This window comes from Larus michahellis, chromosome 5 (genome assembly GCF_964199755.1).
Source record: "Larus michahellis chromosome 5, bLarMic1.1, whole genome shotgun sequence".
In the NCBI taxonomy this organism is placed as follows: domain Eukaryota; kingdom Metazoa; phylum Chordata; class Aves; order Charadriiformes; family Laridae; genus Larus; species Larus michahellis.
This window is the reverse complement of record NC_133900.1, coordinates 74,777,831-74,798,421: the sequence shown is the minus strand read 5'-3', so window position 1 is coordinate 74,798,421 and position 20,591 is coordinate 74,777,831. Positions and strand designations below refer to the sequence as shown.

At 42.2% G+C, this 20,591-nt stretch overlaps 1 long non-coding RNA gene across 1 annotated transcript in view; it reads right to left on the bottom strand.

The window, feature by feature from the left end:
• LOC141743563 (uncharacterized) overlaps positions 1–20,591 on the bottom strand; it is a 39,114-nt gene that overhangs the window by 3,136 nt on the left and 15,387 nt on the right. The window contains exons 3-4 of the long non-coding RNA XR_012587108.1: positions 2,315–2,489; positions 79–170 (exon numbers count right to left, since the gene is read on the bottom strand). This is a non-coding gene — a long non-coding RNA (uncharacterized LOC141743563). The remainder of the gene's footprint in view (positions 1–78; positions 171–2,314; positions 2,490–20,591) is intronic.

Here is a 20,591-nt window from a genome sequence, read left to right as displayed (position 1 = left end):
AAGAAGGCCGAAGAGCTAGCAGTACAATCCTGTATATCGATTAGTCCCTCCAGCCCTTACCATTATGCGAATACTCACAATTCTGATCTGCTGTGGGGTTCCTGAGAAGGTGCCAATGCATCGTCTTTGTTTGTACAAAGTTTAGCTGTGTCTTGATAAGCTCCTGAATTCTGTAATGAAACAGCGAGAGCAAAATGTACTCTGGAAGACGGCCTAATGCAAAACCGTGGCATCGAATTTAAATCATAATGTTACTGCCTTTTTGGAACCTTTTCCCATTCTAAAGTGCACATCAGCTGTGATAAAAATATTGAGAAACAAGCTTTGAACTATTTTGGTGCTCTGTTGAAGTGTTTGAACAATACTGCCATGTCAATTTAGCTACACGTTATAATAATTGGTGATTTGGGACAAATTATAGAGTAAACACAGTGTGTCTGAACCAAACAAGTTCCTTTAAAGATATTGTAAATGAAAACATATTTAAGCTTATTGTTATTGCTTTTAGTACGATCACCATGGAAACTATATAAAACTCACTTTTAATATCCTTTCTTTCTTAAATGCTTTGTGTTGCCTAAATGATACATGAATTGAGCATAATTGGTTTGGTATTTTAATGGTCAATCATGGAACAGCATGTCCTTTGGAACATGCTATAACTGAGATAATTGCTGCATTTACTGTATGTGAGATGCAAGTTTATACCAGCTTTGTTACGAAAGAACGGAGCAAAACTTTCAAAACACCAATGGATGTTCTGGATTACGTATATCTCAATTCACTGCAAAGTTTTAAAATTCCATCAGAGAAAGACTTGGTCAGCTTCAGCTTATAGAAAACCCAGTAAAATCCATGCAGTTACATTCAAAATGAATTTCTCTCACTACCTTCAGAACTAAGACATGTTTTCAAGGATGCTGTTAGAGGCATGACCACATTCGCAGTCTGGCCCAGGTTTCAGGATATGTGATGACCCTTTCCCAGATTCCCAAGGACAGCATTTAAGTGCTTGATGGATCCTGTCATATAAAATCTTTCCCAAAATACTTTATGGCAGACGAGTGGTAAGAAACAGATACACAATTCAGCCAGCCTTTTCCTAAACCTGTGAAATTCCAGGCACCAGTGCTGTATTTTTTGTATACACATGGAGGAGCCATTAACAATCCCTTACCAGTACATCCCTGCAGTATACTTAGTAGCCTTATTCTTCCCCAGATTCAGCGCTCCTTTTGGTGATTCCAGCTCAGCTGGAGACTAGTTTGAACATAGGCTACAAAGGTTGTCCATAGACACGATGTCAAGCTGCATTTTTTTCCTGGTCTGCAGCCCCTGACAGCAGTGACTCTGCACTTCACAGGCTCCTCACATCATCTACTGGTGGCAGTAGGAGATGACCTGAGACCCCTTATTTGCTCCACCAGCACCAGGCTGTGACTAGACCCACACTGTGGGCTCCCAGGGCCCCCTCAGGGCTCATGCCCTCCAGCGGGCACTGCAGGTGCCAATAGCTTCTTGCTTCTTGTTGCCAGCTACGGCCTCACCCCTCTGTTCAGCAATGAGGAGTGAGGCTGTGGCAAGGCAGGGAAGTCCCTGGCACAGCGAGTGAGGTGTGACAGGCCTGAGCGTGTGACCTCTGAAAGAGACCTAAAGCTGTGTGTGGATGCCAACACAGGCAGGCTGCAGTGGTCAAGTGAAGAATCCCCTTGTGAACCTCATGACAAAGATACACACAAGTGAACAGAATTGACATTGCATGGAAGTAAGAGATTTTCCCCATTTCTCTAACCATTGGATGCCTGTTTTGCTTATCGTTACACCGTGGCACAGCAGCGGCTTCGGCAACGCAGTTTTGGAGCCACATCAGCAGAAGCAAAGGCGAATTTTTTTCAAAGAACTACCTTTAAGGTAAAAATTGTGGCATCAGCCCAGGGGAAATGCACAGTGATAGAACACATAGTTGAAAACAAAATTTAAAAATACATATAAGTGCATCTCAGCTGGCTTCTTTTATTAAAATGCTTAAAATTTAAATTTGAATGCATAACCATCTGTCTCAAGGATAAGTTCGATATACACTCTTATTCCAATTTACATACATCTTACTTTGCAAAATGCCTCCTGAAACTCATGCTAAGGAATGCACAGAGGAAGCAATGCATTTATCTTCCAAGGATACAGTACACCCTTGATGTGCCTTTTGATTAAAAACCTAAAGAAAGTACTTCAGGCAATGCTGTTCAAGCTGTTGGATATTTCTGAGTTCCCCACCTTGGATCAGTTTCTCGGGGAGCAGGAAAGGTCAAATTACCTAGTAGAATTACACTCCCTAGCGGTGAAATCCTGGCCCTCGTGTCATTGTGGCTCCATCACGTCCCCCTTGTTCTCCTCGTTCTTTCAGAAGATTAACAAATTATTAATCTCATACATGTTGTTGCCAGAAGCTATTTTTATTGGAGAGGGCACAGTTACCAGCTCTTCTCGACCTAAAAATTAAAAGGGAAAAATTGAGACTTCAGTAAAGAAAGTTTCAACAGCCATTTTTTCACCGTCTGCAGTTGTTGGAGGAGATGAATAAACACCATCCATGTGCATATACACATACATTTTATGAAAAAAACATTTATTTTATGAAGGAGCATTTAACGTAAAATCTTCCTCTGCTAGATAAACAACCACACAGTTGACATGAATTGCTACCGTTAAATGACCAGCAGGGATGTCCTCATACACGCCAAACATAGTCCTAGTAAATTAATTCTTTGCTCATGAGAAAAATGTTTCAAGTTACTCTTGTAATTACCATTTATGGTCTTATCCACAAAGCCCTGCAAAAAATGTGTCCAAAGGTATATTTATCCCAGGAATTGGGAAACCTGCACCCTGGGGACAGATTCAGCTTGAAACCCAGTTTCATGAGATTTGCTACTCATGATTTGTGTGTTGCGTGTGCATAATTACAGCACTTAGAATAACACTGGGGATGTGGTGAAGCATGGCCCCACAGGAGGAGACTGAAAAGACTATTCATTCAGTCCTCAGAAGGAACATATGACCTAAATTTTGGCTATGCACATACTTGAAATGTCCATGTTCGTGTCATACTTTTGTCTACACTGAAAATACATGCAGCCATGTCCTAAGGCAATTGCAGCAGAAGACCACAAGCTCTGCTAACCTGTTGGATGTGAGAACACCTTCCTCACCACCCATCTGTAGAAGCAGCAGAAGACCATGAGCTCTGCTGACCTGTTGGATGTGAGAATACGTTCCTTGCCACCTATCTGTAACCTCTTTGGAATGTAACCTAAGCTACAAAGCCCAGTTTCAGGACTCCATCAAGAGCCCTACAGTTTCATTTCCTTATCCTATCTGCTTTTGTACAACTCTACCTCCTGCACAACATTTGGTCTCCTTGCCCTGCAGATGGTTGCAGACCACTTGCAGAGCTCATTCTTGCACAGAACTGTTGGTTCCTTCCTTGTTAGTCTCCCCACCATGGCCTCCCTGTACTCAAAAGTTTGGCCAGAGAAGCACAGCCACATGAAGGAAAATATTTGCCATGCACTATGTTTTGGCAACAGCAATCAGACCATCCACTTCCATGATATGATTTTGCAGCAGATTGCTTGCCTGGGCATTTGCAAAATCAGGAGTGATTGCACTTTTAAGGCTTCCGTGGTAACTCTACATGAGCAAGCAATTTTTCCCAGGAGGAATGGATCAGTAGAAGGAAGCAGATGGGGCTATGATGGATGTATGCACTTCAAGGGCTTTACTGTAGATTGGTTTCCTCAGCCAAATATTCCCAGTATGTGTCTGGTTGGACCAAAGGTTGCTTGAGAGTCTAATATTCTTACGGGGGTGGAAGGACACAGGTGTGCACCTGGGCAAGAGCCTCCAATCCAGTTACCGCTGAAAGGAACGTGGTCTTACATTCACCAAACTGCTCCACAGTCTGGAGCAACACATGCTGAACTTCACGCAGTGCAGCAGGGTGGGTTTAGTACACGTTACGGGAAGGGAAGGAGTGAGACACACAGCTTAGGCTCATATCAGGGTCAAATTACTCCATGATGCAAAAAAACCCTCTCTTTCATCCAGGGCATTTTCTCTCCCCAGTTTAGAACAACTGAAAGAGTATAATGGGGAAATGATGATATGGCAGATAGGCATAATGAGCATTCCCAAATGAAAGACTTGATTTATTGGTACATGCAGTTTTCCATAAGTATGGCCAGGTGAAATTTGATGTAACGGACTACAAGGGGCCGTGAGGCCAGTGTGGGGATTTTGCAGCACAGGCATTTGAGATTGCCCATACATGATGAAATGACCACTTGCTTCTCTTGTGGGGTATCAGCAACCAGCACACAGAAGGATCTGTTCCCATTTTTTACATGTAATAGAAAACCTGACCACAGAATATGACGCAAGAATATCACAATCTCATCTTTTCCAGTATGTCCAGTTCTGCACCATGTTTGGGTCAAGATCCAAATTTCAATGCTAGATTCCACTCCTGTTACAGGATAAATCAAAATCCAGACTAAAGTCAACAATCTGGGGGCAGAGGGAGGGGAAATTATGAATTTATATCTTAATTTTGCAGCTGAGATTAAAGTCAAGCCTTTATTGTCCAAGATTGTGAAGTTCAGAGTGATTAATCCTTTCTGTGAAACCCATCATTTCGTTATCATGAAATCAATACATTGACTCTCATCTTACTTCTGACCCTGACACTTAACCCCTTCATGTGTCTTCCCTGGTGTTTTATTTTATTTCACAAGCTAGCATTCTGCTCATTTAAAATTTGAACCAAGCTTTCAAATGCCTCGAGGGGAAAACATTCATGTCTCTTCCTGAAAGACCACGGCATATCTGTTGTTTTTGATAGATTGCAGCAGGATCAAGAAACCAAAATTGCTTTTGCTTCTTGAGGGAAGTAAATGAGCTCAAAGCGTGTCCTTGCCAGTGCTGCGTTTGAAAACAAGAGGAAGATTTGTCATGTCAAGTGCAGCTGAAATACAGAACATACCCCTTCGAACCAACTTGTTCTAAGCTGCCTACTGCATAATCGATACAAAGCGTTCATTTATTGTGGTGTCTGCACGTAAGCATATACTTCAGACTTGAATGTCTGGATAACAAGGAGACCATATCTTGCTCCCACTGTCAATGGTGCTTCTCTTATTGATTTTTGAAATCTACTGTGAGCATTTTTTTTCACTGTTCTAAAATATTGGAAGACTTACAGATGATCCCACGCCCTCTTGCTTTATCACTAGTCTTGTTGCAAAAATAGCCTGCCATTGAGTGGTCCCAAGGCAACCTGTCCTGGCCAAAATGCAGTCACTCTTTTTCCCCCTGACGTCTGCACGCTGCCCCAGTTAAGCCTCTTGTGTAAGTCTCCTCTGTGGGTGCTGCTGCCCAAGCCTTGAGGTCAGTGTGAGCCACCAACACACTCTCCCCAGGTGCTCCCACCATTCCCCCATCAGCTCCTCGGGAGCAAATGGCAGAAGTTTTGCTGAGAAAGTCTGAATTGCAGCAGTCAGGCCACTGATTCGGTCACTATGAAAATTACCCAAATCCTAGAAGAACCCTCCTTGCATGTTCTCCCCTCACAGACAGCGGGGTGCCAGCACGCTGATGTGATGGGCGGAGGGGCTGCCAGGCTGACCTGCAAAGCTGCAGGAAAGGAGATGGGCTGTACCTCCCAAAATACCAAAATAAGATGTTCTCAGGCCGATGGTCACAGAGGTCTCATTGTAACAGCAGAGACTGATGATGTTTCTGGGACTCCTCAAGGACATGGTAAATAAGCAAAACCCAACAAACTTGTTTGTTTTCCAGCTGGAAAGTAAGTTTTGAACCTGTCTCTCTAAAGGGGAAAAGCTAATGAGCTCCCATGCCTCCTGTGTCACTGAGGTTGGAATTACGACAATATCTGTACCCAGCACTAAGTGCACAATAATTATGTCCAGATGTATGTAAATGGGGCTGATTTTTTCCACATTAATCTTTCACACAGCCTACATACACTGCAGAGATCAGATGTTTACTCAACATTCAAATAAAACATAAAGGGATTAAAAAAACCTATCTGGTCTGTTAAGCCTTAAAAGGGAGCTGATGGCATCTGCTTAACACTCTAGCTTGATTTTATTACTGAAATTCTGGGGATTTATGTAACAGTCCTGCTTTTTTCCAAGGTCTACATTTTTGTCCAACTATTTCAATTCCCAGCATCCCTGCACAATGTAGTGAAAATAAGCACTAAATTTTGATGCCCATGATGTTGCTTGACTTTTCTGTATTATACCATGGACAATATTAAAGATGCTGGGAGAATCCCCACAACATTTTCTTCCTGGGCTAGGTCCTGATGGCTTTGGATAGGATAGCTAAGTCTCTTGTTCTCTTTATTTTGCAGTGTTAAATCACAGCAAATATAGAAAACCCGGTGGTACAAGGGACATTCACTGCACCAGCCTGAATGACTGAGCCGCAGGACGCAGTGGCAAGCTCATCTCTTGCCTTGCCAGCAAAGGCTGCTCATGAGACATGCTGTGCCTTGTAGGGACCTGACACCATTCCTCACCGCACCAGCATCCCTCATCATCCACCTGGAGGAAGACGCTTGCCCGCATGCCTCCATGCAAACATTTTCTAGTCCTGGGAGAACTGATCCAGGGCAGGTATACCATGGGGAATGCCCTGGGCATACGCTTTGCAAACATATGGAAATGTGAGTCTTTTAGCAAGTAGTCAGGGCAGAGAAAAAAAACATCAGAGATGGAGTCATCCCCAGCCATTCCTTTGTCTACAGAATGTGTTTTAGTCTTTTGATGTCCAAATATAGCGGTAAGAAGCTTAATGGGGTGGTAAGGTACCCCCCACACATGTAGATATACCCCCAGCTTTGCACTGGCCCTTCAACACCTGACAATAAATGATGGATTTCAAACACTAGACCTGCTACCTTGTTTGATTGCTTGGAGATTCTGTGAACTGCTGTGATTTGAAAGTTATACGTGGTGCTTATTTTTAGAGATGAATCTGACATTTACAGAACTGGACTTCAATTTCCTCTTCAGCTCTGGGGAAGCCCAATAGGTTAAGATTTTGGTCCCAGCTGTAAACAAGGTGTCATGGTAAGCTGCGATATTTACACGAAGGCCTGTGTTCAAACAGCAAAACCTTTCCCTCAAGAGTCCTCAGATCTGGAATGTCTCAGTCCATGTCCATAATATACTGTAGATCAAAAAGAACATCTATCATCTAATTGAAAGTTCCTTACAAAATACGGGCTGATCCTGTGAATTTGCCTCATGGGACTAATCAGGCTGGTGTCCATGAATTTATTCATGTATAGATCATCCTTGTTCGTTAGCATCAGTGAATTCTGACTAATGCTTGGTTCAGTTTATCTTTATGGACCAGCTCCACCAAAGAAATGTCTACACTAAACCTATCACTCACCAAATTGCTTTATCTTCTTTGAATAACATTTATAAAGGGTTATTAATAGCATAAATAATGAATACAGAAAGAAACATTTGATTTTCCACAGCTGCCATTGAATTATATATCAAATATTTTATCAAACAGTCTAATAGTTAACACTCAAACAATAGTATTTTTTACCAGACAACTTTTTTGCATGTGCTTTTTTTAGGACAGGCAGTAACTTGATACCGGCACTTTTTCATCCTTACTACTCCCTACCCAGTAAAATTCAACAGCCAAGATTGCAGACAGCTCCTCAATGAGATATAAGCAAGAATACATAGATTATGCAGACGTTGTTATTCCCATTTTCCTAGGTTAGGGGAGAGTTACCTTTGTATTTCTCTTATCAATAAGTTGTATTTCCCTGAGCATTTCCCCGAGGGAAAAAAAAAACCAAACCACCAACCAACAAGTAACATTGCTGTTCTTTTCTTTGATAAACAGCATCTCCCAGGGCCATTGGAAGCGACTCCCCAGTGTCCTTCCCCCAGCAGTAGCAGCATTACCAGCTGTGGCAAGACCAACCCCTCGGAAGTACCCAGCCACAGATAAGGAGCTATTTTTCCCTTCCTTCTTTCTCCACAGTTTTGTTTAACCAAGATCAGCACTTCAAAGCAACCAATTTCAACTTACATTTTGTGTGATTCATACCTCGCTGTTTCTTTTGGTGCTGTTGTGGCTCTTGTGAGTTCGCGTCAGCTGCTAAATGTGCAAAATGGAAATCAATAGTCAGATCTTCCTCCACCTGCAAAATCTTCAGTATGTCTTCAAAAACCTCCTGTACTCTTTTCCTGCGTTATAATTGGCCCAGTTCCATGAATATGTTTGCTGTTCTGATAAACACCGGGCAACTGAGTTTATTGGGATGTCTCAGACCTTTTTCTGCAGCAAAGCTTTCAAAGATATCTCAACCATAGTTACTATCCTATACTGAATAATCAGAGAGGTAAAAAAGTCGAACTGTCATGTAGCTAAAATGTCTGGCAGAGTCTCACTCTGTCAGAGACTCCACAAAAAAATTAAATCAATCCATATTGCTTTTCTTTCATTTCCAGACCACCCACTTACTCTTTGTACTGGATTTCAGTTACTTTTGTTATCAACACTAATTTATTATAGACTACCTAAAGAAAAGTCAACATTTATAAAAGACCATATTTTTCTATTTAGGAAGGGAAAGATTTCTTCCCATGTTTATACAATCATCTTTCTCTCCAGCATATAAAGTGATTTTAGGGACTCTGACTAATGAAAAGTTTGGGACAGGATGAAAATAAACCTTGATGGGTTTTGCTGCAACCAGCTACTAAGCGGTTTGAGTTCTATGGAGGTTTTTTTCCTCCTGTCAGCTTCTAGTCTGCAGCATGAATCTAAAACATATGAGTAAATACTCAAAAACTTCCACTGTGGCCTTTGATGTTCACAACTCCAGAGAGCGTTCAGCTTTTCAGCTCAGCGCCTTGGAGGTGGTCTCTTACCCAAGGTGAATGTTGGAAACACCCTCCACCTAAAAGGTAAAATGATGGATTAACATTGTGGAGGAAGACTCCTGTTTTCCTTGTATTCCTTTTAAACTCCGTTTATACAGCATTTAGTTCAAGGCGGTAGATCTCCGATCACAGTTCCTGCTGTGGAGCTGAGGATTATACAGGGCAAGGCAAAGAAACAAAAGTCTTTTCAGGAATTATTCTTCATAGTGTTATCTATCTCATCTCCCAAGTTAAGATATGATTTTTTTTTTTTTTTCAGTAGGAGACCCTGGAACATCTATAAGAAAATGCCCAGAGAATAGGAATCACACTTGTTCTCCTCTATGACTGACCTCCATTCCTTGAACTTTGGCTTCAAATAATTTAATCATGCATTGCTGCCAAGAGGCCAAAGCCAGTTTTCTCACATGCTGATCATTATTGGGAACTGCAACAAGCTTATGGGTTTAACTTGTCCAAATTGATGGGGAAGAGCTTCAGATGACTGAAGCTCCCCTTGAGCCGTTAGAACAACGACAGTTTATACTGGTGGAGGATTTGGCTTTTACTGTGTGATCAATCAATCTTTTACTAAAACTGTGTTTTCTTTCCTTTCTTAATTAGAAGCAAGTAGTTAAAGGGAATTGATCATACATGAAAGCAGAAAGAAATTGAAAGTCAGGTCTTCTACCACAAAGAATACAGCAATGCTCAATCCTCTTGATATCAAAAGACTTCCCCCAGGATTACGGTTAGCTGCTTTCCCAAATGCCTCACTTGTCCATTCCAGCCTGGGTACCTCATCTGGGGCTTCCCACATAAACAGGCGAGCTCTGGGGGGCTTACTTGTTATGATGTGGGTGTCTGTCTGCTAAGAATCAAGGTAAAACCACAGGTTCCTTTCTCTGTGGCTAGTCGATACTAAAGAGAGAGCTCTAATCAAGTGGTAACAATATTTAGTTACAGGCCACCTGGGATGATATTTGAACGAGCAGCCCCACAGCACAAACAGCATTCAGCATCCCATCCGTGTTTGCCCATAATCGGCCAGGAAGGCTGCAGGAACCTGTTTCCCACAGACACATAATCACATCCAGGAAACACACAGCCCAGAGCAAACAACGCTATGTTTTGCCACATTTGTCATCTGACACGTGGCTTCCGTTGGCCAGGACCGGAGCTGGTCAAGCCAGAATGCCGAGGGAAACTCTGTGAGCCTGCTCATGCTGTTCAATATGCTGTCTGCTGCATTTCTCTGGTTAATCCCTTTCGTTCCAGCTGGGGAAGCAGGGTAGCGCCTTCGGTTGCTCCTCTCTGGTTTCTCTAACTCCCATAGGATTTCACTAGCAGTTAGGCAAGTAAATCTCTCCAGGCTGCTAACATTATGAGAAGCCCCGTGGGTGAGGAATCTGCGGCATCCCCCTTAGAGCTATCGGGGCACAAAACTGCCGAGCTGGCCTCTTGAAAGTGGGATTTTCCAGAGACCTCATAGGAACTTTAGATGACCAAATTCCCTGCGCGGTCCGTAGGCACAGAGGCATTGCTAAATTCCTTGTGCTGCCTTAGCCTTCACGTGCAGCGATTCGGTGGCTTCTTGCTGTGAAACTACTGAGTGATCGCCAGGAATGCAGCAACAAAATCCAGCAAAAGAGTGGGCAAACAACCACTTGGTAAAGGTGTTGATAAATGCTTTCTGCAGAGTCTGAAGTCTTTGTTAGCTATTCATATGTGCCTTTGAAAGAATGAGCTAACCTGCCAATTTATTTTAATAGCATTGAGTAAACAAAGGAAAAAAACCCTCGGTCTTATATTTCAGCCTCTAACTTTCACTGGCTTTCTTCTTCCTGTCGCAGGCTTCTGTAACTCTACAGTAGTTTCTCAGTCTCTTGATGGTTAGGGTAGCGTAACCCTGCACATGGGATGGGCGGACAGTTTATTTGCCAGGTGATCCAGTTCCTCACGTAACCCTGCCAGCTGCCAGCCTGGCTCTTGGCGCTCACTGACCAGCGAAGCCTCACTTAGGCAGCAGGAGCCACCCTTGGTTTGGATCACAACAGAACAGGCTCAGCGGTGTTAACATCACACACACACACAAAATAATAATTCATTTCATAACCAATATTCATGCCATTGGCAGAAACTGTAATTTTTAAGGTAAGTGTGTGTGCCTCACGGGTAGAGCCTGCCTACAAGGGAGCAGCAGCGAACACTCCTGCCAACCTCCGCCTTAGAGAAGCTCTATGTTTTTATGACCCTGAGATATGAGCAGAAAGGAGGATACTCTGTGAACTACAGATTGTAAGGAATCGCTCTGAAGAGAGACTTGAATCAATTTTTTAGCAATAGGTCTTTTAGCTGAGCTTCTCCAGGTCCGAGATGAAGAGAAATGGGATCAAGCCTACGCCAGTGTTTGCTGTGCTTGATTAAATGCCACCCTACAGAAACAGGTATAAGAAAGAAATAAAAAGAATGCTAGAGAACTGCTTAAAATGCAAACAGTTGATAAATAGGTTTGAGGTCTCACCAATTATATTACCTTCCATTTGACTCTTCTTTGTACCCATTTTAGTTCCCTTACATCGTCTCTATGCAAATTCTGTCTGGGATAAAAATGGAATGGAATGGTAATAGAATAAGAAAAACTAAGACATATCATCATCTGGTTTATATCTTCTGGACTAAAATCTTCAGATCTACTTAGGATAAAGCTTATTCTAGTTTCAAAGATCCCCTTCAAAAAGACACACAATAATATATTACAGCCACAGTCCTAAGAACAAGAGTCCACTGCCTCGCTGGAATTTTAATTGACAATTGGGTAATGGTCCAGACTGCGGGTCTCTGGGAGACAGTGTTATACAAGTGGAATTTGGCTCACTAATCTATACTGAAGCCTGCTGTACACTTTATTAAAGTGTATTGGCATTTACGCCTGAAGGACCGCAACATTAGCCCAGTTGCCTCCAAGCTGACACTTTGCTAGAGAACAGCTAGCAATAAAAACAGAAATCAGACACAAGAAACCAGAAACAATGAAGAATAAGTCTCTATATATTTTCTGACTATGGGGTCATCGTTACTTAACATGGGAAAAGATGCCAGCCAGTCCTAAACACAATGTCTGAGCAAAGTTGGCCAGACCCGACATGTCACAGTCTTGTTTTCAGTTTTGCCTTTTTTGATTTAACAGCCAAATTAATTTGTAAATGAGTGGCCTGTTTTCATCTATCACCCTTCCAAAATGCAAATCATGGCATGCAATGATAATTTCAGCCTACTCAGAAGCCCAGTTACTTCCATTCATTCGTCAAAACGCTAGTATTGCTCTTTAGTCAGGGTTAGAAAAAAGTTTTAAGAGCAGTGCATTAGCTTCACACACCATTAGCTATGAATGCCTCAGGCTGTACATCATATGCTTGATGAAATAGCACTCATGCTGTCCCATATACCAGAAAATCAAGGCATTAAATATTACCTCTTTTTGAGGGAATCTCAGGCATAGTTGACAAGGTCATGTGTATTGATATAGTCTGTTTGGATTTCTGCAAGGCATTTGATTTAGGAGCAGGTGATATTTTGTTTAAAAGAATTTTATGCAGAAATAACAGAGTACATACTAAAATAACTAAAACCTTCCTCATCGGTGAATCTCATCATGTCTTAACAGAGATGTATCTGTCACTGAGGCCATTCCAGCCTGCTCCATAGGGACCAGTCCCTGAGCCAACACTAACAGTTTATCAAGCATTTAGAAGCATGAAATATTTGCTGGTGGCATTCACTGTAGATCAAAATAAAAATGGTAGAATAGCAGACTGCGGAGGCAGAGTGATCTGAACTGCAAGGTCAGACGGTCACCATCCAACCTGCACCTGGGACTCGGGGACACAGATGACAGCCGCGGACTGGGAGACTCAGACTTGTGATAACAGCCACGACTGACTCATCGTTGAAAGTAACCATCAATGCTACTACTAGAGGCTGCCATAACCCTTCGATAAATACAAACAGAAATACCAAAGAAAGGTAGCAAAGAGAACCTGCTCCTGTGCACAGCCTCGGTAAAGCTGCTATGGAGACATTCATTCTTTCCCTCTGCTTGCGCACCAGAAGGATGTGGGAATAACAAGAGGGAGCACAAAAAGGTCACAAAAATGTTTTGAACTTATCCAGCTTCTCAAAGAGACATGACACACCATGTATAAGATTTATGATAGTCTGGGGAGAAAGAAAGTACAGGTTTACTCATGCTGGAAAAGACTTAAGGTTTGAGAGTTGAGCTTAGACTTCTGAGACTATTTATACTTTGAAACAGCCTGTAAGGGGAACAGGGAACTGATTACCCAGTGCGCAAATCACACACTGCTCCAGAGGAGGGGGCTCTGACGCAAAACCCCAGTGGGTGGAGGTGAAGACTGGAGGGCCAGTGCACCCACCCTCCGTGTGGCCAGGACCCCCTCCATTACAGACCCCCTCCCTGTGCCCAGCTTGGACGTACTCACCCCGCTCCTGGCGCTACACTCAAACAGCTGTCAAAATAATAGCTCAAGGTTCAAGGCCTCTGCTGGCCTCCTGAGGAGCTCAGGAAGACGTTTTTGTGGCAGACAATGACTGAGCCACTTGTTAAAGAGGCCCAGATACAGGCCAGGATCCCATCACATTGGGCTTGCTATAGGATGGATTGAAAATGCCATGAACATGGCCCCGGTGTGTCAGACTATCTTCCTGCACTCCAAGGGATGTGATAGAGCAGCAATGGCAGATAAAGCCTGCAGTATGTCTTACTTATCTGCTCAGAGAGCAGTTGTGTTAGATTTGGGATCAGAAAGGCATTTGCTTCAGCTTATACTGACAAGGATCAGAGACATCATCTGCTTTCACCCCAGGGCACACAATTTAATCTTTAAGGTCTAAAAAGCTTCATTCTAAAGTCTTTGGACTAATATGAAAACAAACAGGTGAAAAATTTGAAGCTCCTTATATAAAGCCAGTCATAAACTGTTGAGCTACTTTTTCTACTTCACCTTGATCTCTATGGAATCAGTAAGTGATGATTCACAATTTAAAACTATAAAGAGAATAATGTCAGCCACGTGCACACCCAGGATGCAAAGCAAATAAATAAATACATCATTTTGAATTTTCAGCAGGAGGACACTGGATGTGGAAAGGACAGACTAAGACAGTTCTAGTACATCTGGAGCACTCTCTATTAAATATAGATATTTCCACATGGTCCAACGCCATATATCTCCACTCCCAGAAGGGAATCCACTCAGTGCAGTAGGACTACCTGCAGATGTGAAGTCAAGACTTCATCAGCACAACTGCCGAGCTTATAAAGTTCAGATGTGAAAGGAGAACTTTCCTTCATGCATTCAGAAATGCATAAACGCAGAGCCTTGTAAGAGAAATTATCTTACAGCATAACCATCTAGGATCTTAAAATTATTATTTCCATCTCCCTGAGTACATTTTTATATCGACCACCGACAGCTTAATTCAAAAACACTGACATCAGTGGAAACCTAATCACCACAATGCAAAGAGTAGGCACACTCTGGATTCCTCTTCTTTCTCCATAGGCATTTTATTTCTTGGATTCTGCCGTTTTCCTTTGGCCCCATACCACTCTTGGCACAAAAGGAAAGATCTCTTAATCATATTGCGGTACTGCTAAAGAAGCCTAGTCAGGGATTAGGATCTCATTGCACCAGGCTCTGTATAAACACGGAATGAAATGTTGATACCTAAATTAGGCTTTTGGTTGGAAGCTATTTACAATCTTGACTGTAAAAGGATTAGCTTCACCTAAATGACACGGAACAGTGTGAGAGGTATGTCTGTGCATTTGTCTCATTGTTACAGCATCGAGGACATTTGAGTATTTGAAAAGGCCTATGAATGCATGCCGTAATCTGGGCATTACACTGCCTTGTAACGCAGATAGGCCACGGGGCAAACCCCATAGCACACCCAAGGCATGTGATTTTCTTACAGGCAAATCTTGTTTGCATAGTTTCCTTCTTTTATTTTAGGATTAGAAGTTCTGCTCTTCAGAAAAATAGCTTTTTCTGCCTCCCTTTTGAATTCTTTTGGGTATGAATTACCTGGTATGTTCCCCACAGCTCACTGCCTGCGCTGGAATGCCATGCAGGAGCCAAAGAGCTTCGTTTAATGCCTTGTGAATTGACCCAGTGTTTTATTTCCCCAAACAATGGTGTTGCATCCCAAAGAACACACTGATCCCCAGCTCTTTGGCCTTTTTGGTAGAACAAAGTAGAATGCAGTATGTATTTCCAGAGGGAGGGAAGAAAGAGAAAATTCAATATTTAATACTTAATCTTTAGATTTTTCAAAACATTGATCAAGAATTTCTTTTTATTGCAACATGCAATGTGACTTGCACATGTTTCAATGCAGGAAAAGTACATTTTCTTAATAGTTTTCTCTTTCCAGTTTCTGGCTTCTTTGAGATGCTGACAGAGCAACAGATGGCAAACCTTGAAGTCCCATTTTGCATCAGTGGAATTTAGGGCACGCTGCAGTGATTAAACAATCCAGTTGAAGGGATATCCAAAAACAACTGCTTCTACACTGAACTGTGCACTTTTAACTGCAAAATATACAAAGCAATGTTTGTAACCCACAGCACTCGGCCCCTTGATTCACATCTGCTTGTATAAGAGTAGATGGGATTCGAAAATATGGAAAGAAATCTCGTTATAGGAGGGACTGCTGCTGTAATTATAACTGCAAAAACTTCTAGGAGCCATGAAACTCCACTTCAAAACCAGTCGAAACAATAGGAGTTTGCCCAAACCAGGCACATCTCAGCATTCCCCAAAAAGCACAAAGCAGGCATGGGTCACCCAAGGAAAACCCATGGCTCTTCTTCTGAAGACTTTCTGACGTCCTTGAAAAGAGTCAGAAATCCCAGAGAACGAAGGCAGCAAAGACACACCAGGCACAAACAGGTGCAGGATGTCAGACGGTAAAAATGCTGATAGAGAGCTTTAGGATTAAGGGCTAGCTGTGATTGATTTGTGAATGTCAATGTATTTCTACAGTTGGGTTTTTTTTAGATGGTGCTGATTGTGAAATAGCTCCAGGCTGTTCTATAACACACAAGAAATGCCAAGAAAAATTACACAACCCAGGACTAAGTCAGTAACGGAGACTCACAGAAACTCTGATAATTTCCTGTTCCCATGGAAAGGACAAGGAGGGAGGAGAGAAAAGAAAAAACTGAGCGCTGGTACGATGGTGACCAGCTGCCAGATCACCTAGGCAGGACCTTTGCTGAACCTGATTTCCATGGCAAAGGGGGACAGCTTTAACCCAAAGAGCCACCTCATGTTTTGAGAAAAATGAGGCCAGACATGCAGTTAGCCTACTATTTTGTCTAGATCCTTACTGACCTCAGGCTGTTGAAATAAAAACCTGCTTTAGAAACACGTGTCACAAATGCTATAAATCATAAACAAGCACGTACATGGAAGTGGGCATACAGGAATGACCAGGAAGAACGTTGGAAAGGTCCAAGAAAAAGTCCGTACTGGTGTCTGCTGGGACAAAGAAAGGCAGCATAGCAAAGGATAGGTCCACAGTTCAAGCCCCAAACACAGCAGCCTGGCTGAGTTTCCATCGCTGGTTGAACAGACAAGGAATTTTCTAGGTGAAGAAATATTCTCTTATTTTACCTCTGCCATGCTCAGTCTGTAGGTTCAGCATCAGAGAAGCTGTCTAGATCCTACATAGTCTTCTCCATCCCAAGAGGAACATCTTAAGAGACTCTTATTATTGGTTAGGCACCTGGGTCAAAAAACAATGTGAAAATTTGTAATACTGAAGTTCTGGGAATGTTTTTCTAGTGTTGTATGCCTCTCCCATATGCCAGACTGTCTTACTAATTGCCCCTCCTTTGCCGTCTGCATGTGTGTTCTTAGGAGTCAAAGGCCCTTTACCTCCTAACATAAATAAATGCATTAAATAATTGATCAATTCCCGCTGTAAAGTTTTATTCAAGCATTTTCTGTTTGCTTTTAAATAAAATCAAACTGAAACATAGTATAAGGGTGTTAGCCCAAATGCAAAATGCTTTATACTTGAAATGGAACCCATTAAGAAGTGTTTGTGATGACAAAGTTACATCTTCATCTCTAAAGGTTTTTAGTAGGAATCAGTTTTTTTTCCAAATGAATTCTCCAGGACAGTTCTATTTAGGCTAATTTCCAATGTACCCAACAGCACTGTATCTAGGCACCATTAACAAAATAAACCTAGGAGAGTTAATTCATTTTTTCTTAGGTAAATAGCTATAAGGAGAACGTGCTTCTCTGACAAATGTTTGGAAATTTCTGTTCTCGTGATGTTAACAGATTGCAGAAAAGAAACATCACCGGGGCAGTTTTATTGTAGAAATCAACTTAACTTGCTAGGAGACAGATTATAGCTGATATTGGGAAAAAACACACTGATTGGGCCAGTGGGGCTAGCATAAGAAAAGAGGCTTTCAGCCTTGCTTAGAAGGGGGGATTAACTGTGAATTATGACCTGTTTTTCAGAGCTGTTGATTGATACCCACAAGAATCACTGGCCACTTCTTCTGAAAACAGCCCTGCAAGGGGAAGCAGGAGGGAAAAAGAAAGGGGTTACTGAGTAAATGTCAATTGTGGGAAATGTCAAGATGAGGGAATGCTTAAAAACATTACCCCAAATGATTTGATCAAGCCCACACAGTGCAGGAGTGAGCAAAGGGTTAAAACCAGAACTCATGACTGCACCTCCGCCATGCCATGCCCAGTGGTTCAGCCAGACCCTTTTGGGAGAAACCTGGCCTAGCACAAGGATTCGGCTATTAAAAAACTCCTGGTTCCTGACGCGGGAAGCGGGTGAGCCCGATCCTTAACTCCCTTAGGAGTGAGATGCTCTGTAGGAAATCAATCACTGGGAAATTCCAGGTGGGGAAAAGGATTTTTCCCATGAAGGGGTGTGAGCCTAGCTTGACGCCTGGGTGACACGTTCTGGAAATTTACCAAGCAGCAGATTCCTGCCCCAGGAGAGAAGACAAATTTCAGCAAGTAATCCATAATAAGTGCCATGAAGAGTGAGAGAAAGAAACATTTTGTAAGCAGATAATTGTATACGGGATGATGTTACAGCATTATGCCTGAAGGCAAGGGTACACCGCACTCCTTCCAGCTCACTAACAAGCATGTAGGGCCTTTCACTATGCAGCAGCACTCCAGGGGGGAAACAGGGACGAAAACAATTAAGGAAAATAACAACAGAGAAACAAGGCAGTTTGGCAAGATACACCCCTGCAGTAATTTTCATTAATTTCTACAAAATATTAGAATGGCTTAAATTCTGTGAAAATTCATCTAGGTCCAGATTTCTATTCAGTAGCAAGAGTGGGACAAGGAGTGAAATTTTCATCCTTAGACTCTACACATGTGGTTTTTTCACCAGATATGTAATTTAACCCACAAATCTATTTCCAAATTTATGAAAAGCATTGACTTTCTACTGTCTAAGATGAAGGAATAAAAATTTCAGTCTATCGCCTGTTTTATGTTACAATCTTTTGATATCAGAAATTCTCTTTGAATTTAAAATTAAATTTCATTTCCACTATTTATTTTAGATATTAGAAATCTTTGGAAAAATCACAAGTACAATGGATATTGTAAAATGGAGTGTGCTTCCATGATGTGGGGTTTTGGTCAACAAACACTACAGTTGGGTTTTTTCCCCCTTGGAAGATGGAAAGCTTCTAAAATCCACTTGAAAAGTTCTCAGTTGAGAGCAATAATGAAATCACAAAACATCAGCATAAGTGGCATTTTTTAGCAGACCATTATGTAAAAACTTCTAAGAATTGCTCCTAGAGAGGGATAATGGGATGCTCTGCACGGCTGTGTCCCCAGTGCCAGCGGCAGCTCCGTTAGGTTGAGAAGGCACTGGTTTGGTCCACAACACTCAGTGGTACTGAAGGTAGGTCTAAAATAAAGAGAAGTGTGTGTCACCCAGCATTTCATTACCTTTGTCACTTGAAGTTAAGAGGTGTGTATCTGAGATTTTTGTACCGTGCTCATTCCCATGGAATATAAGCGACCACAGCCTCCAAAAGCAGCCTGGTTGTGAAAAGATTGTGGCTGCTTTGACTTCAGCATAAAGCCTGCCCTGGATTTTAGGCCCAAATCCTGCTCCTATTGAATTAGAAAAAAAAAAAAACAATAACCAAATAAAGTTAGAAGACCTTTTAGGCGTAAACTGGCCCTCTGCTACGTTTTACAGCTCTCGGGTTGTAACAGCACTGAATACAGTTAATTTTATCAAAGAATTTCACTTAACATTGAAATAGTGTGGAAGGTAGTGCAAACTGAAGATGTTTAAACAAAAAATCAGTAAGTGTTAGGAGTACATTATATAAGAACATAAGAACAGTTTCACCGGACGAAACCAGAGGTCTGTCTCATCTGCTGCATGTCATCAAAAGGTGCTCTGCCACGCTGAGTACTACCTTATCACTTTGCCAGCCAGTGACAGCAGGAAGAAATGCCAGGGTTTGACCCCACACTCGGCGGAGGGGCACCCTGCTTACCGCTAGCTGTAAAAAACAAAACATGTACTATAGCACGCTTGTGACTACTTAGAAGGAGCAATGTTTCGTAGTAACTGATTGAGAATCAGTTGAACTCGGATGAACTTCTTGAGTTTCAGTGAAACTAGACCAGGCAGCTTCACTCTGCTGCATGCTTACATGATAGTGCTCTGTCTCAGTCTACAATATTAAAAAGAAATTACAACCACAAACAGGTCAAAAGTACTCTCTTCTTCCAAAAAATATTTTTATTCAAAGTGGTGGTCCCTTCGGGTTGTTTTTCATATCCTATCTCCTCCTCTATCACAACCCATGCATGGTTCTCAAATCCATCCAAACCACTTGTCAAGTTTCTTTAAGCATCTCTTTCCCTACCATGGAGAAACAGACTTCTAGAAGGCCACAAGCACAATTGCTCTTTCCATTATACAGGAGGGAACCTCCACAATATTTCTGATGGTGTTAAGAAGTCTCTCTAACATGAAGATTGTGCTGAATTTTGCAAATGGTTGTTCAGCATGGAAATAACTCATCTGACCAGACAAGTTTAATGATGTGAAGAGCTTAAGGCCACTCACCTTTCAGATAACAAGATGATTTCTGAAGACGATGTACAAGCTGGACATGGCCGCTGTGGCTGCAAGGACAAGCAGGCAGAGGAACCACCCCACTGCACTTGCTCCTGCCAGATCCCAGAGCTGATTTGTACCCGCTTAAAGTCACACACATTATTGTTTACGTGTTCCCAACATGGTGCTTTGGCATGAAGACCAACTGTGAGGGCAGTTTCAGTTCCTACATTTGTGGGCAGCCACTCTCACCCCCAGGAAACAGTTTTCTTAGTGCTGTCACCTGAGAGGACACCAGCAGCTGGGATTCCACCCTGCACCAACACGACCCATTTAGGGTACACACTGGCAGGAGAATCAAGGGAAAGTTGCATTACCCCAGGTTTTGTTTATCTAACAGTAGCTAAGCAAGCAAAAAAGATCCATTTT